Source organism: Sus scrofa, chromosome X (genome assembly GCF_054392235.1).
Source record: "Sus scrofa isolate SSC_HxYL_T2T_F1_AM1 chromosome X, Sscrofa_HxYL_maternal_Yorkshire_Landrace_v2.0, whole genome shotgun sequence".
NCBI classification, from domain to species: Eukaryota; Metazoa; Chordata; class Mammalia; order Artiodactyla; family Suidae; genus Sus; species Sus scrofa.
Window position 1 is genome coordinate 30,348,903 of NC_139401.1, and position 16,491 is coordinate 30,365,393.

A 16,491-nucleotide genomic window follows, 5' to 3' on the forward strand; every position below is an offset into this window, starting at 1 on the left:
TCAATTTTTTAAAAAAAATTAAAACCATTAAAAAATTACATCTCTTTTCTTAAAATGTTTTAAATTACCTCAAAACTGGCACTGGACTCTTTATTCACATCTCCAGCTCTGAAAGTACATTCTTTTCAGTAGACTGGAAATCTGACAAAATGAAGAGATTAAGTTATCCCTTAATAAACTTCCAAACTCAACATGGAAAAATGACAAAAACTCATAGACTTCTGATGTCTCAAAGTAACAGCAGACAGGATGCTAGACCACACTTTTAGGACAACTGGTTCTTTCCCAAGTATCATCACATTTTTCTTTTCCTTTAGGTCACAAATATCTTCTACAGTAATTAAATTATCCCACAGAAAAGAGTAGCAGTTCAGAAAGACAAACAGTCCACTGCCTGTTTTCTTAAGGCTTCTAAAGCACATCTGGTTGTGACTTATCATCCTGAGTCCCCCTTCTATCTAGAGAAGAAAGGATTAAGCCCAGGCCTACCAAGCATATATAAAATTTTCAACTGCATAGCCAAAATAGTACATAGCTTTAAAAAAAATGTACTGTATAAGTTCCCATCATGGCACATCGGAAAAGAATCCAACTAGGAATCATGAGGCTGCAGGTTTGATCTCTGGCCTCGGTCAGTGGGTTAAGGATCTGGCATTGCCGTGAGCTGTGGTGTAGGTCGCAATGCATCTGACATTGCTGTGGCTGTGGTGTAGGCCAGCAGCTCCAATTCAACCCCTCGGCTGGGAACCTTCATGTGCTGTGGGTGCAGCCCTTAAAAAAACTTAAAAAGACAAAAAAAAAAATACTACTGTATAACCCATTTCTATTCCATGAAGAGCAATCTATATATAGAATTGTGGCCTTACTGGCTTATTTTGACAGATGAGCATTCTATCTCTCCATCATTTAGAAACTATCCTCATTCTTGGTAAACCTAGTACTTCAATGTTAACCTTATCATTTTAGGGCAAAAACTGGCTTCTGTCAGAGCCTTCAGACATACAAGTTACTAATTAATCTACAGACTCAATCTCTTTTTAAAACCACAGTAGAGCTAAAATAATATATCCTATTTAAAATATTTTTAGTTCTTAACCATAATTTTTATTTTTTAATTTCCCACTTAAACAGTACCCTTAAAATGAACTTCAAGTATGAACACCTACATTAATGCTATTTTGAACCATGTGATATAGCTTTTAACAATCTCTGATATGACAATACAAAATCCATCCCACATTAATCTTTTCCCCATCAACTTGAATCAGAACATTTTTCTCCCCTTCCTAAATGCCTATAAAAGTCATTGGTGTGTTTGTTACCACTTTTAGCACCTCAACTAATGTTTATCAACTTTTTGTTTTCCTCTAGGCTTTATAAAATTTACACTTTGGGAAAGAACACCAAACCTGTTCTATGAGCTACAGTGTCTTTGCACACTAAATACTTAGTATAAATGACAAAATATAGGACTTTCAAATAACTGGGCATCTAATTTGCTCTGGCTGAAGTGTTCCAGGGTCTTTACTGGGTCAATTCTTCTTTTTTTTTTTTTTTTTTTTTGCCATTTCTTGGGCCACTCCTGCGGCATATGGAGGTTCCCAGGCTAGGGGTCCAATCGGAGCTGTAGCCGCCAGCCTACGCCAGAGCCACAGCAACACGGGATCCGAGCCACGTCTGCAACCTACACCACAGCTCACAGCAACGCTGGATCCTTAACCCACTGAGCAAGGGCAGGGACTGAACCCGCAACCTCATGGTTCCTAGTTGGATTCGTTAACCACTGAGCCACGACGGGAACTCCTGGGTCAATTCTTAAACGTCATTATCTAAAAAGACAGATAGGCAATCTATTGGTAACATACATGCCAGAGGCAGATCATCTTGACATTTTATTACTTAGAGATTACTTGGAAGAGTGTTTTACAAATGGTGAGGTGTGACCTATTAGTAAACCGTTTAATAAATTTACTGGGTGATGACAAGCATTTAAAAAAAAAGAAACATAAGAGAAAATATCAGGAGTTCCTGTTGTGGCCCAGTGGTTAACGAATCCTACTAGGAACCATGAGGTTGTGGGTTCGATCCCTGGCCTTTCTCAGTGGGTTAAGGATACAGTGTTGCCATGAGCTATGGTGTAGGTCACAGATGCAGCTCGGATCTGGCGTTGCTGTGGCTGTGGTGTAGGCCGGCAGCTACAGCTCTGATTAGATCCCTAGCCTGGGAACCTCCAAATGCCGTGGGTGAGGCCCTAGAGAAAGAACAAAAAAGAAAAAAAAAAGAGAGAAAATATCAGAGTGCCTCACACATAGTATGTTAAATATTGATTCAAAAAACTGAACTGAGGAGTTCCCATTTGCAGTTCAGCAGGTTAAGAACCCAATGTTGTCTCTGTGAGGATGCGGGTTCTATCCCGGGGCTCTCTCAGTGGGTTAAGGATCTAGTGTGGCCCTAAGCTGTGGGCCAGCCAAAAAAAAAAAAAAAGTTTGCAAAAGCTATGACTTATTTAGGAACTAATTTGGAGTTCTCCTATGGCAGGTTAAGGATCCAGTATTGTCATGGCAGTGGTGACTTGGGTCGCTTCTGTGGCATGGGTTCAACCCTTGGCCTGGGAACTTCTGCATGCCATGGGCGTGGCCAAAAAAAATAGGACACACAGATACAGAGATTAACAGTCCTTACCTCCAATGTTTCAAATGGTGAAACTTCAACTAAAACGCCTTGACCAGTTTGACATGCAACAACAATTCAAGGTAAAAAAAAAACAAAGAGGAGTTCCCGTCGTGGCACAGTGGTTAACGAATCCGACTAGGAACCATGAGGTTGCGGGTTCAGTCCCTGCCCTTGCTCAGTGGGTTAACGATCCAGCATTGCCGTGAGCTGTGGTGTAGGTTGCAGACGCGGCTCAGATCCAGCGTTGCTGTGGCTCTGGCATAGGCCGGTGGCTACAGCTCCGATTAGACCCCTAGCCTGGGAACCTCCATATGCCACGGAAGCGGCCCAAGAATAGCAAATAGACAAAAAAAAAAAACAAAAAACAAAAAACAAAAAACAAAAAACAAAGAAAAGGCTGAAGATGCTGCCCTCAATAAACGGAAGACTAAAGAGGTAAGATTGAAACTGTGAATTTATTAATCAGTTCAAGGAGTTTTGGGGTTGAGTCCTTAGGGTTTTCTAGGTATAGTATCATGTCATCTGCATACAGTAACAGTTTGATCTCTTCTCTTCCTATATGGATCCCTTTTATTTCTTTTGCTTGTCTAATTGCTGTGGCTAGGACTTCCAAAACTATGTTGAAGAGCAGTGGTGAGAGTGGGCATCCCTGTCTTGTTCCAGATTTGAGTGAGAAGGCTTTCAGTTTTTCCCATTGAGTATTATATTTGCTGTGGGTTTATCATAAATGGCTTTGATTATATTCAGGAATGTTCCCTCTATACCCACTTTGGCGAGGGTCTTGATCATGAATGTCCACCTCACACCAGTCAGAATGGCCATCATTAATAAATCCACAAATAAGAAGTGCTGGAGGGGCTGTGGAGAAAAGGGAACCCTCCTGCACTGCTGGTGGGAATGTCAACTGGTACAACCACTATGGAGAACAGTTTGGAGATACCTTAGAAATCTATACACAGAACTTCCATATGACCCTGCAATCCCACTCTTGGGCATCTATCCGGACAAAACTCTACTTAAAAAAGACACATGCACCCGCATGTTCATTGCAGCACTATTCACAATAGCCAGGACGTGGAAACAATCCAAATGTCATCAACAGATGATTGGATTCGGAAGATGTGGTATATATACACAATGGAATACTACTAAGCCATAAAAAAGGATGACATAATGCCATTTGCAGCAGCATGGATGGAACTAGAGAATCTCATACTGAGTGAAATGAGCCAGAATGACAAAGACAAATACCATATTATATCACTTCTAACTGGAATCTAATATCCAGCACAAATGAACATCTCCTCAGAAAAGAAAATCATGGACTTGGAGAAGAGACTTGTGGTTGCCTGATGGGAGGGGGAGGGAGTGGGAGGGATCGGGAGCTTGGGCTTATCAGACACAACCTAGAATAGATTTACAAGGAGATCCTGCTGAATAGCATTGAGAACTATGTCTAGATACTCATGTCGCAACAGAAGAAAGGGTGGGGGAAAAAAACTGTAATTGCAATGTATACATCTAAGGATAACCTGACCCCCTTGCTGTACAGTGGGAAAATAAAATTAAAAAAAAAAAAGATTGAAACTGTGAAAGGTTTAAGGAAGACCGTAAGAGCAAGAGATACAGTGTACAAATAAAAGATGACCAAAAAAAGAAAGCAGTCATTTGTACACCTTACTATCTGAAATGTCAATAAATGAAGTTTAGATTCAATCACTAATAACAAAAAGTTCACCCGACTGCCTGAATCACCCTATTCCCCTTCGCAATCAGTCACCTCTAGTGCCTAAGGCAGAGCTGGCAACAGCAGAGATGATGGCCAAAGATTTTCTGAGGTTTGTGGCTTCAGGGAAAGTTAACAGGAACTTTAGATGCATCTCTGGCAAAGCATCAGGGGTCCCTGCGGCTTTCCATGATATATTAGACATTAAATTTAATGAGTTTGATTACAAAACAGTGCTGGGACACTTTAAGTACCACAGGTCTTTAAATTTATTTAGGTCTTTAAATTTAAATGACTCTATACTGAGTCTGACTTATTCTCTGGTAAAGTAGAAGAATGTTTAAAATTTCCAAAACAAACTGAGGTGAGTTCCTGCTGTGGCACAGTGAGTTAAGGATCCAACTGCAGTGCCTCCAGTCACTTCTGCAGCTTGGATTCACTCCCTGGCCCAGGAACTTTCATATGCTGCATGTATGGCCAAGAAATAGATGATTAAATTAAAAATTGTAAAGTGATTAAAAACAAAAAATTTCTACATCCCAAGTGAGCACCACACCCTCAGTACAAGGCCCAACATTAAAGGGGATATATGTTTCCTTTCTTTGTCCCACCACACTCCTCTGTACACACTCAAGAGAATTGTAACTGTTCATTCAGGACTGGGAGGCCCTCTCCAGAGCCCAACCCACAAAATCGCTAATCTACCATTCAGGTATAAGTTTAAGTTTCTCAAGAAGGAAGATATGTACTTTATCATAAGCCTTAGTGAAATAATATAAAGAGTCTTAACTTAAAAAAAAAAAAGAAGAAGTAGAGTCTTCTGTTCCCCTGTAGAGGATATTAAAATCAAGAACTGACTAGATATTTCAGTTTAACCAAGTGGCCTTAGTAAATGAGGAAAAAGTTCTTCCAGAGAGAAGTGTCAGATAATAATAGCAGAAGTGACTAAATTAAAACACTCATAATTTTGCAACTTTTAATAACTAACCCATGCAATGGAAATCAATAAATGCTAAAAGCATTGGGTGAAAAGTGGGGTTTCATGAAGGGATGGGGCTGCCACCACCTGAATCCTCTCATGAATCAAACAGACAAAAAAATGTTTTTAGACAACCAAGGAAATTTGAACATGGACTAAGTATTACATATGCAACTGGGCAATCATTATCAGGTGTGTTGTATATGACACTACATTGCAGTTATGTAAAAATATGTGTGGTTTTACATACATGTCATTTAGGGATGAAATAATGTCTTGGATATGCTGTAAATTCTCTGCAAAAAAAATAGGTATGGAGAAGATGAAATAAGTATGGTGAAATATTGATGATGGTGGCATAAAGCTTCACTGAACCTTTTATTTGTATACATTGTTCACAAATAAAAAGTTAAAAATAAAAACAATCAGGAGTTCCCGTCGTGGCGCAGGAGAAACGAATTTGACTAGGAATGATGAGGTCTTGGGTTCTATCCCTGGCCTCGCTCAGTGGGTTAAGGATCAGGCGTTGCCATGAGCTGTGGTGTAGGTCGCAGATGTGGCTCAGGTCCTGAGTTGCTGTGGCTGTGGTGTAGGCCAGCAGCTGTAGCTCTGATTGGACCCCTAGCCTTGGAACTTCTATATGCCACAGATGCGGCCCTAAAAAGCAAAAAAATAAAAATAAATAAGTAAAAACAATCATGGGAGTTCCCACTGTGGCACAGTGGATTAATGATCCAGCTTGTCTCCGTGGTGGTGCTGGTTTAATACCCTGCCCAGTGTTGATGCAGCTGTGGCACAGGTCACTGCTGTGGCTCAGATTCAATCCCCAGTCCAGGAACTTATATATGCTGTGGGTGTGGACAAAAATGAAAAGAATAGGAAAGGACACAATCAACTAGGAGTCACTAAAGAGTCTTTTAAGGAGGAAAAATCAACATTTTCAAAATAATACTTAAAAGCTAATAATTTTCGGATTTCCCGCTGTGGCACAGCAGAAATGAATCCAACTAGAATCCATGAGGATGCCGGCTAGATCCCTGGTCTCGCTCAGTGGGTCCGGGATCCAATGTTGCCATGAGCTGTGGGATAGGTTGCAGACATGGCTTGGATCCTGAGTTGTTCTGGCTGTAGCATAGGCTGGCAGTTACAGCTCTTATTCGACCCCTAGCCTGGGAACTTCTATATGCCATGGGTGCAGCCCTAAAAAGCAAAAAAAACTAATTGTTTTCATTCTTTTGTTCAGAGACCACAGAAAAAGAAGCTGAATATATGAAACTACTCAAAGAGTTCTTAAAGCAGTCCAGGAATAAAATCCTTAAAGAGTCAAAATCATTATATTTAAACATCAATTACTATTACTATTATGATTCAATAACTACATTACTTAGTAATTATCAGCATAATTTCTAACAAATTATAATATTAAATATAACTTAAATATTTAATGAAATCTTATATGCAAGGCCCTGAAATAAGTAATAAAACAAAAGGATAAAGCCCATGTCCTGTTTTTTTTTTTTTTTTTTTTTGTCTTTTGTTGTTGTTGTTGTTGCTATTTCTTGGGCCGCTCCCGAGGCATATGGAGGTTCCCAGGCTAGGGGTTGAATCGGAGCTGTAGCCACCGGCCTACGCCAGAGCCACAGCAACGCGGGATCCGAGCCGCGTCTGCAACCTACACCACAGCTCACGGCAACGCCGGATCGTTAACCCACTGAGCAAGGGCAGGGACCGAACCCGCAACCTCATGGCTCCTAGTCGGATTCGTTAACCACTGCGCCACAACGGGAACTCCCTGTTTTTTTTTTTTTTAATTTCCCATACCCTATCTCAAAGCTTACTCTCGAGCTGCTGAAAAATAACATATACCCTGATAACAAAGAGTTCAGAGAAGAGATGGATTCAAGTAAATTAAGTTTACTGAAGAAAAATAATCAAAGTAGACAAAAGAAAAGATGCAGGATTTTAATGGTAAAGAAGGAGAAAAATGCAAAGATCTGAAAGAGGAAATGCAAAAGATACTGGTACCACTCACGATTTTATCAATATTTTAAAGCATGACAGATTTGTGAGTGAGATGGGGGATAAAACTAATGAATGAACTTCCAAGAAAAGAATGGATAGGGAATTTTTTTTAAAAATTATCAAGAGAAAATGGAGTATTAGCAAATTTGAGGAGGCAGCATCTGCATACCTTTAAACATGCAGTAACTGAATACCAGGTAAGTAAACAAGGGGCTTTTGAGATTCACAGTCCTAATGTAAGATAACTGTTCACGGTTTTCATTACAAAGATGTTGAAAATGAGATGTGAGCACCATTCAGAAGCAAAGGCACCACCAGACATAAAGGGAACACGACTCTACTGCTGGGAACAGACCCTTTTCCTCTCCCTAAGACCAAGATCTGAGCAAACAAGATTTTGGCTAGGATCTTATTTAGAGTGATGAGAAAAGCAAGAACAACAGAATTAAAAAAGATACTTGAGAAAAGAAGCTAGAGAGTGTGAGTTGAACCCTAAGAGTGACAAAAAGATGGACAGTGTATTAGAAAGAGACATCTTTTTTAGAATTAGAAAAACTGAAGCATGTCTAGGAGTTCCCTTATGGCATAGCAGGTTAAGGACCCTGCACTGTCACTGCAGTGGCTTGGATCCCTGCTGTGGCATAAGTTCGATCCCTGGCTTGAGAACTTCTACACGCCCCAAAGGTGCAGCCAAAAAAAGAAAAAGAAAAACTGAGGTATATCTAAAGAGAGGGAAAGGGACTGACTGCACATGTAGGGTGAGAAAGGATTAGTGACAAATCAAGCTTTCCAACAGGGAAGAGGTGGCAAATTCCAGAGCTGGTGTGACCATATTCCAGAAAGGGGGTGTGGTGAGGGGCAGTGAGAATGGGATATGAAGGAGTAATCTCCCAATTTTCTCAAGCTTTAGGATGAGCCATGAGGTGATTATATTATATGGTATACAGGAAGAACAAAGCACAAAATGACAAAATTGGAAGGTCAATGAGTGTCTACAGACAAGCTTAAACTGGCCACAACAACTGAAATAAAACACTGTAATAGTCATAGACAACTTAAGCCACTCACCAGGTGTGGGGCCACAGACAAGTTACCTGACCTCTATTAAGTCCTATTTCCAAATCTTTTGCTTAGCACACTTCACAAGGAATTAATTTGTAAAGAAGGAAAATGTAACCTGTAAAGCACCATATTCATTCAAGAGGTTGTCTAAGAGCTTTCATATGGCAGCAAAAAGGAATCTCAGCAGAACTAACTCCTTTTTTTCTATTTCACAAGGACAGATATATATTATATCTACAAATAGGTACAGTAAGACAAAGTCATGATGTTAACAGTATAACTAGGAAAGCATTCCTTTCTACGAGAGGAAGGAAAAAAACTTAGTTGAGGAGTTTCCTGGTGGCTCAGTGGGTTAAGGATCCAGCTCTGTCACTACTGTGGCTCTGCTTAGTGCTATGGCGAGGGTTCGATCCCTGGCCTGGGAATTACTGCCTGCTGAGGATGTAGGCAAAAAAATTCAATCAGTTCACATTGTACACTCCAATTTCAATAGCAGTTAAGAGGGATTTCATGTTCTAAGAGTCATTCCAGAGACTATTTTTAGCTGAAACTTAAACACAATATATCTGTCCATTATCAAGGCTAGAAGCTGCCCAAGGCTGAAGAGAATAAAATCCTGCTGAGTATTCAGATAACAATTTATTTATAATTACACATATACACTATATAACCTTTTAATTAAAATGTACAAAATTATCCAGGTGAGTACAGCTATATAAAACAAAACTTAAAGAAAACCAGGGGCTGAGTCTGAAGTCCTAGAAAACATGAAAAAATCATATTCTGCCATAAAGAACCAATAGGAAGCACTCTCCTGATTATGCCACATTAGGCAACATGAACAAACTTTCCCACTAAAGACAAATAATAGAGTTGGGCAAAATACAAGAAATGGCTTTCTTAAAGAATCAAAGAACCAACAGGATAGTGCTTTCAGATCCATTAAAAGAGTGGAATTCAGAGAGATGACCCCAGCAATCCAGAAAAAACTAGAAGTTAAATTGTATTTGACAGACAGACCGTGAAGGACAAAATGAAAATCCTCCTTCCAACCCTCAGGTTAGGAACCTAAGGGCTACACCTTAGAAATATGGGTGAACTGGAAATTAAACAGTCCAAACACTGAATGCAATGTGGCCTTGAATCATCCGGTTGGCACACACAAAAAAGCTGAGATTAGACTAAGTAATCCTAGATTCCCTCAAGTAGATGCCACTCCCTGCCACACCCCTGCAAAAATCCTTCCTGGAAGATATCATCCTTGTCTCAAATGATTTCTCAAGTTATTTTTTCAAATCTAACACCCAGTACACAATGAAAGACAACCAAGCACATGGGGAGACAAGAGAATAAGATCAAAAGCCACAGAAAAAAACAAACAATTAAAAGATACTCATAGATGGAGTTCCTGTGTCATGGCTCAGCAATAAGAAACCCAACTCGTATCCATGAGGAGGCAGGTTCAATCCCCAGCCTCACTCAGTGGGTTAAGGATCTGGCATTGCTGTAAACTATGGTGTGGGTCACAGATGCAGCTCGGATCTAGAGTTGCTGTGGCTGTGGCATAGGCTTGCAGCTACAGCTCCAATTCAACCCCTAGCCTGAGAACTTCCATATGCTGCAGGTGCAGCCCTAAAAGGACCAAAAAAAAAAAAAAAAAAAGAGAGAGAGAGAGAAAGAGACTGATACAGATTCCAAAGTTTGGAACTACAAAACATAGATTTTAAATCATACATACGACATTCAAGAAGATGAAAACCAAACTTAAAAATCTCAGCAATGAACTAGAAACCATAAAAATTAATATACCAGATTTTTAAAAAGAAACAAAGAGGAGTTACTGTCATGGCTCAGTGGTTAACGAACCTGCCTAGCATCCATGAGGACGTGGGTTCGATCCCTGGCCTCCCTCAGTGGGTTAAGGATCCAGCATTGCTGTGAGCTGTGGTGTAGGTTGCAGACACAGCTTGGATCTGACATTGCTGCGGCTGTAGCACAGGCTGGCAGCTACAGCTCCGATTCGACCCCTAGCCTGGGAACCTCCATATGCCACAGGTGCAGCTCTCAAAAGACAAAAAAAAGGCAAAAATAAAAATAAAAAAAGAATAATTACGTTACTGAAAAATACAAAAACTGAAATTAACAACTCAATGAACGGGTTTAACAGACAGTGGTCATAGCTGAGACAGTGAATTAGAGACGGGTCGGGGGAAAAGCTCAGAACGAAGAGAGGATAAGAAACATGAGGAGACAGTGAGAAGGTCTAACTCACTTCTTAGAATGCCAGAAGGAAAGGAGAGATGATATGGGCTAGAAGCAATATTCAAATGGCTGAAAAATTCCAAAAATGATGAAAGATGTCAAACCACATTAAGAATCTCAATGAGTTTCTAGCTGAAAACCAACAAAGAAAAATTTAAAAGCATCCCGAGGAAGGAAAAGATAACTTTCAAAGAAGCAACCAGTTACATGGATACCTTAACTCTCAACAAGAAAAACAGAAGCTAAAAAACGTGTAATGGAATCTCTAAGGAACGGAAATAACAACATAGTATTCCACTGCAGAGAAAATAATCACCAAGAATGAGGAGTTCCCAATGTGCAGCAATAGGATTAGATGCATCTAGCAGCACCAGGTCACAGGTTCAATCCCTGGCCAGGCACAGTGGGTTAAAGGCTCTAACGATGCCTCAGGCATTGCAGCAGCAGTGGTGTCAGATCTGATTCCTGGCCAGGGAACTCCATATGCAGCCAGAGAGCCAAAAACAAAAACAAAAAAAGAAATATAGTCTCAAACCAATAAAAGCAGTTTATATACATCCAGCAGAACTCCACTAAAATCATACAAGAAAACTGATGCAAAATGGAAGGTCACAAATGCAAAAAGGCATGAAAAGAACCATTAAAGTTTAAATTAACATGTGAAAAACTTAGTGAAACACTGACTGTATAAAATATGTCTTGTGGGGTTTAAAATATGCACAGAAACTTATCTCCAAACCCATTAAATGATACACATTAAACAAGGAGAGCGTTTTGTAAAAAAAATATATATACAGAATATTAAGCTAGAGGACAAGAGCATGTATGTCAGGAGATGGGTAAATGGAACAATGGTGTTTCAGTTTTCTTACGTCAACCAGGAAGAAGATAAAAGTTATCAATTAACATTAAACTTTGATAACTGACATATACATGCTGTGAGTGCTAGGGCAATCATGAAAAGAATTAAAGTGAAGGTATTCCTATTGTGGCTCAGCAGTAACAAAAGTGACTAGTATCCAAGAGGATGCAGGTTTAATCTCTGGCCTCAATCAGTGCATTAAGGATGCAGCACTGCTGTGAGCTGTGGTGTAGCTCACAGACACAGCTCAGATCTGGCATGGCTGTGGCTGTGGCATAGGCCAGAGGTTATAGCTCCAATTCGACCCCTAGCCTAGGAACGTCCATATGCCCTGGGTGTGGCCCCTAAAAAAAATTAAAATGAATGTGATATTTGAATCAATAAAGGAAAAATGATATAAATATAATCAAATAAACAGAAGAGAAAAAGAAATACAGAACAGGTGGGACAAAAATGTAATGCTATCTGTCATCTCGAAATGTCAGTAATTATATTAAATATAAATGGATTAAATGTTCAAAAGAGAAAGATTACAGAACTTTATTTAAAAAATCTACAAATACGGAGATAGGATTAACATGGCGGAATAGAAGGACTGGAACTCAACTTCTCTCCTAAGAACAACAAAATTCACAAATAAAGGCTGAACAATCTTCACCCAAATGGACTGGAAACCTTAAAAAAGATACCCTATGCCAGAAGACAAAGAGGAGGCCACATCAAGAGGTAGGAGGGGAGGGAGTTCCCGTCGTGGCTCAGTGGTTAATGAATCCGGATAGGAACCAGGAGGTTGCGGGTTCCATCCCTGGCTTTGCTCAGTAGGTTGAGGATCTGGCGTTGCAGTGAGCTGTGGTGTAGGTGGCGGATGTGGCTCGGATCCCACGTTGCTGTGGCTCTGGTGTAAGCCAGCAGCAACAGGTCTGATTTGACCCCTAGCCTGGGAACTTACATATGCTGTGTGTGGCCCTAGAAAAGACAAAAAAAAAAAAAAAAAAGAGGTGCGGTGGGGGTTGAATGATATAAAAAACTCCATTCCTCCCAGGTGGGAAGCCCCACAGACAGGAAACTAACTGGTGCACAGAGACTCACCTACAGGAGTGAGAGTTCTGAGCCCCACATCAAACTCCCACGTGTGGGGATCTGGCATGGGGATAAAGAGCCCCTGGAGCATCTGGCATTGAAGGCCAGTGAGGCTTGTGCGCAGGAGCTCCACAGGACTCGGGGAAACAGAGACCCCATTCTTAAAAGGCACACACAGACTTACACATGCACTGGGTCCCAGGACAGAGCAAGGTCTCCATAGGAATCTGGGTCAAAACTCACTGCAGTTCTTAGAGGACCTCCTGGGAAAACAGGGGTGAATGTGGCTTGTTGTGAAGGAAGGACATTAGAAGCAAAGCTCTCATGAATATTCAACAGCATGCCTTTCTCCAGAGGTGGCCATTATGGGAAATCTGGCCCCACCGATCAGCACTGAGAAGTCCCAGGGCAAACAACAATCCAGGTGGGATCACAGCACCACCCCTCACTAAAGAGGCTGCCTAAAGACCCCTCAGGCACACAGTCACCTCTAATCTCACCCAGAGACTAAGCCCCACCCACCAGAGGGATGAGAATCACCTCCACCTACCAGTGGGCAGGCATCAGTTCCTCCCATCAGGTAGACTACAGCAAGCCCCCATACCAACTTCGGCCACAAGGGGGGCAGACACCAGAAGTAAGAGAGGCCACAATGCTATTATCTGTAAAAAGGTCACCACACCAAAAACCTATCAAAATGAAAAGACAGAGAACTATAATTCAGATGAGGGAGAAAGAAAAAAACTGCAGAAAATCAGCTAAGCAAGAGGAGATTGTCAGCCTCTAGGAAAAAGACTTTAGACTGTTGATGCTGAAGATGATGCAAGACATTGGAAAGAAACTGGAGGCAAAGATGGATAACTTACAGGAAACACTGAGCAAAGAGAAACAGGATATAAAACTTAAATAAGAAGAGATGCAAAATAAAATAACTGAAAAAAAAATTGACTGTTAGAAGCAGCTAACAGCAGAATACAGGAGGCAGAAGAACAAATAAGTGAGGTGGAGGACAGATTAGTAGAAACTACAGATGCAGAACAGAAAAGAGAAAAAAGATTGAAAACAAATGAAGAGAGTCTCAGATAACTCTGGACAATGATAAACACACCAACATCCATATTATAGGGGTGCCAGAAGGAGGAGAGAGAGAGAGAAGGGGACAGAAAAAATATTCCAAGAGGTAATAGCCAAAAATTTCCCTAACACAGAAAAGGAACCACTCACTCAAATCCAGGAAGCACAACGAGTACCATATAAAATAAACCCAAGGAGGAATACATCGAGACACATATTAATCAAACTGACCACAATTAAAGACAAAGAGAAAATCTTGAAAGCAGCTAGGGAGAAGAAACAAATAACATACAAGGGAACCCCGATAAGGTTATCAGCAGATTTCTCAGCAGAAACTCTGCAGGCCAAAAGGGAATGGCATGATATACTTAACGTGATGAAAGGAAAAAACCTCCAACCAAGATGACTTTACCCAGCAAGGCTCTCATTCAGATTTGAAGGAGAAATCAAAAGCTTCACAGATAAGCAAAAGCTGAGAGAATTCAGCAACACTCAACCAGCCTTACAACAAATACTGAAAGAACTTCTCTAGGCAGAAAAGAAAAGGCCGCAACAGGAAACAAAAACACCACAAATGACAAGGCTCACCAGTAAAGGTATATATACAGTAGAGATACAAAATCATCCATGCACAATTATGCCACCAAAATCAGAAATCATGAGAAGAGGTGGGTACAAATGCAGGACACTGGAGATGCACTTGCCATTAAGAAACCAACAGCTTAAAACAATCTCATACATATAGATGTATATATAGACTCTTACATCAAAACGTCAGAATAACTGCAGACCAAAAATCTACAATTGATACACAAACAAATAAGAAAAATCAACTCAAATACAACACTAAAGATAGTCATCAAACCAGAAGAGGAGAGAACAAGAGAAGAAGGGAAGAAAAAAGAGCAACAAAAACAAATCCAAAGCAATTAATAAAATGGCAATAAGAACATACATATCAATAGTTGCCTTAAATGTTAATGGAATAAACGGCCCAACCAAAAGGCATAGAGACTGGCTGAATGGATCCAAAAACAAGACCCATACATGTGTGGTCTTCAAGAGACCCACTTCACTGATAGGGACACATACAAATTGAAAGTGAGAGGATGGAAGAAAATATTCCACGCAAACCAGAATCAAAGGAAAGCTGGAGTAGAAATACTCATAGCAGACAAAATATAGACTTTACAATGAAGAATATTTTTAGGGACAAGGAAGGTCACTACCTAATGATCAAAGGATCAATCCACGAAGAAGATATAACAATTTGAAATACTGACACACCCAACATAGGTTCACCACAATATACACGGCAACTGCTAACAACCTTAAAAGGAGAAATCGACAATAACACAATCATAGTGGGGGACTTTAACACCCTGCTTACAACAACAGACAGATCATCCAGGCACAAAATCAATAAGGAAACACAGGCCCTGCATGAAGCGTTAGACCAGATGGACTTAATAGGTATTTATAGGACATTCCATCCAAAAGCAACAGAATACATTCTTCTCAAGTGCACATGGAACATTCTCGAAGACTGATCACAAACTGGGCTTCAAATCAAGCCTCAGTAACTTTAACAAAATTGAAATCACATCAAGCATCTTTTCCGACCACAACGCTATACGACTGGAAATCAACAAGAAAAAAAAACTGCAAAAACCACAAACACGTGGAGACTCAACAACATGCCACTAAACAACCAAGGGATCACTGAAGAAATCAAAGAGGAAGTTTAAAAATACCTAGAAGCAAAGGACAACAAAGATATGATACTCCAAAACCTATGGGCTGCAGCAAAAGCCATTCTGAGAGGAAAGTTTACGGCAACACAAGCCCAAGTCAGGAAACAAGAAAAAGCTCATATAAACAAGCTAACTTGACATCTAAAGCAGCTCGAGAGAGAACAGACAAGACCTAAAGGTAGTAGAAGGAAAGAAATCATAAAGATCAGAGCAGAAATCAATGAAATAGAAAAGAAGAAAACCACAGAAAAGATCAATGAAACGAAAAGCTGGTTCTTTGAAAAGATCAACAAAATTGATAAACCCTTAGCCGGACTTACCAAGAAAAAAAGAGAGAGGACTGAAATCAATAAAATCGGAAATGAAAAAGGAGAAGTAACAACGGACATCACAGAAATACAAAGGATCATAAGAAACTACTGTATGCAACTAGATGCCAATAAAATGGAAAACCTAGAAGAAATGGACAAATTCTTAGAAAAGTACAATCTTCCAAGACTAAACCAAGAAGAAATAGAAAAGATGAACAGACCAATCACAAGAAGTGAAACTGAAACTGTGATTAAAAAATCTCCAACAAACAAAAGTCCAGGACCAGATGGCTTCACAGGCAAATTCTATCAAACATTTAGAGAAGAGCTAACCCGTATCCTTCTGAAACTCTTTCAAAAAACTGCAGAGGAAGGGATACTCCCAAACTCATTTGATGAGGCCACCATCACCCTGATACCAAAACCAGACAAAGATACCACTAAAAGAGAAAGAAAACTACAGGCCAATTTCACTGATGAACAGAGATGCAAAAATCCTCAACATTACACTAGCAAACCACATCCAACAATACATTAAAAGGATTGTACACCATGATCAAGTGGGATTTATCCCAGGCATGCAAGGGTTCTTCAATACCTGCAAGTCCATCAGTATGATACACCGCATTAACAAACTGAAGAATAAAAACCATATGATCCTCTCAATAGGCACAGAAAAAGCCTTT

The 16,491-nt window shown here is 40.1% G+C and overlaps 1 protein-coding gene across 7 annotated transcripts in view; it reads right to left on the reverse strand.

Annotated features, from left to right (window-relative positions):
• Positions 1 to 16,491, reverse strand: part of TAB3 (TGF-beta activated kinase 1 (MAP3K7) binding protein 3) — a 96,514-nt gene that overhangs the window by 56,816 nt on the left and 23,207 nt on the right. For 5 of the 7 annotated variants that reach the window (XR_014835227.1, XR_014835228.1, XM_021080829.2 and 2 more), the window contains exon 2: positions 69 to 141. The exons of the other annotated variants lie outside the window; for them this stretch is intronic. The gene's annotated coding sequence lies outside the window, so the exon portion shown is untranslated. The remainder of the gene's footprint in view (positions 1 to 68; positions 142 to 16,491) is intronic. 7 annotated transcript variants of the gene reach the window in all.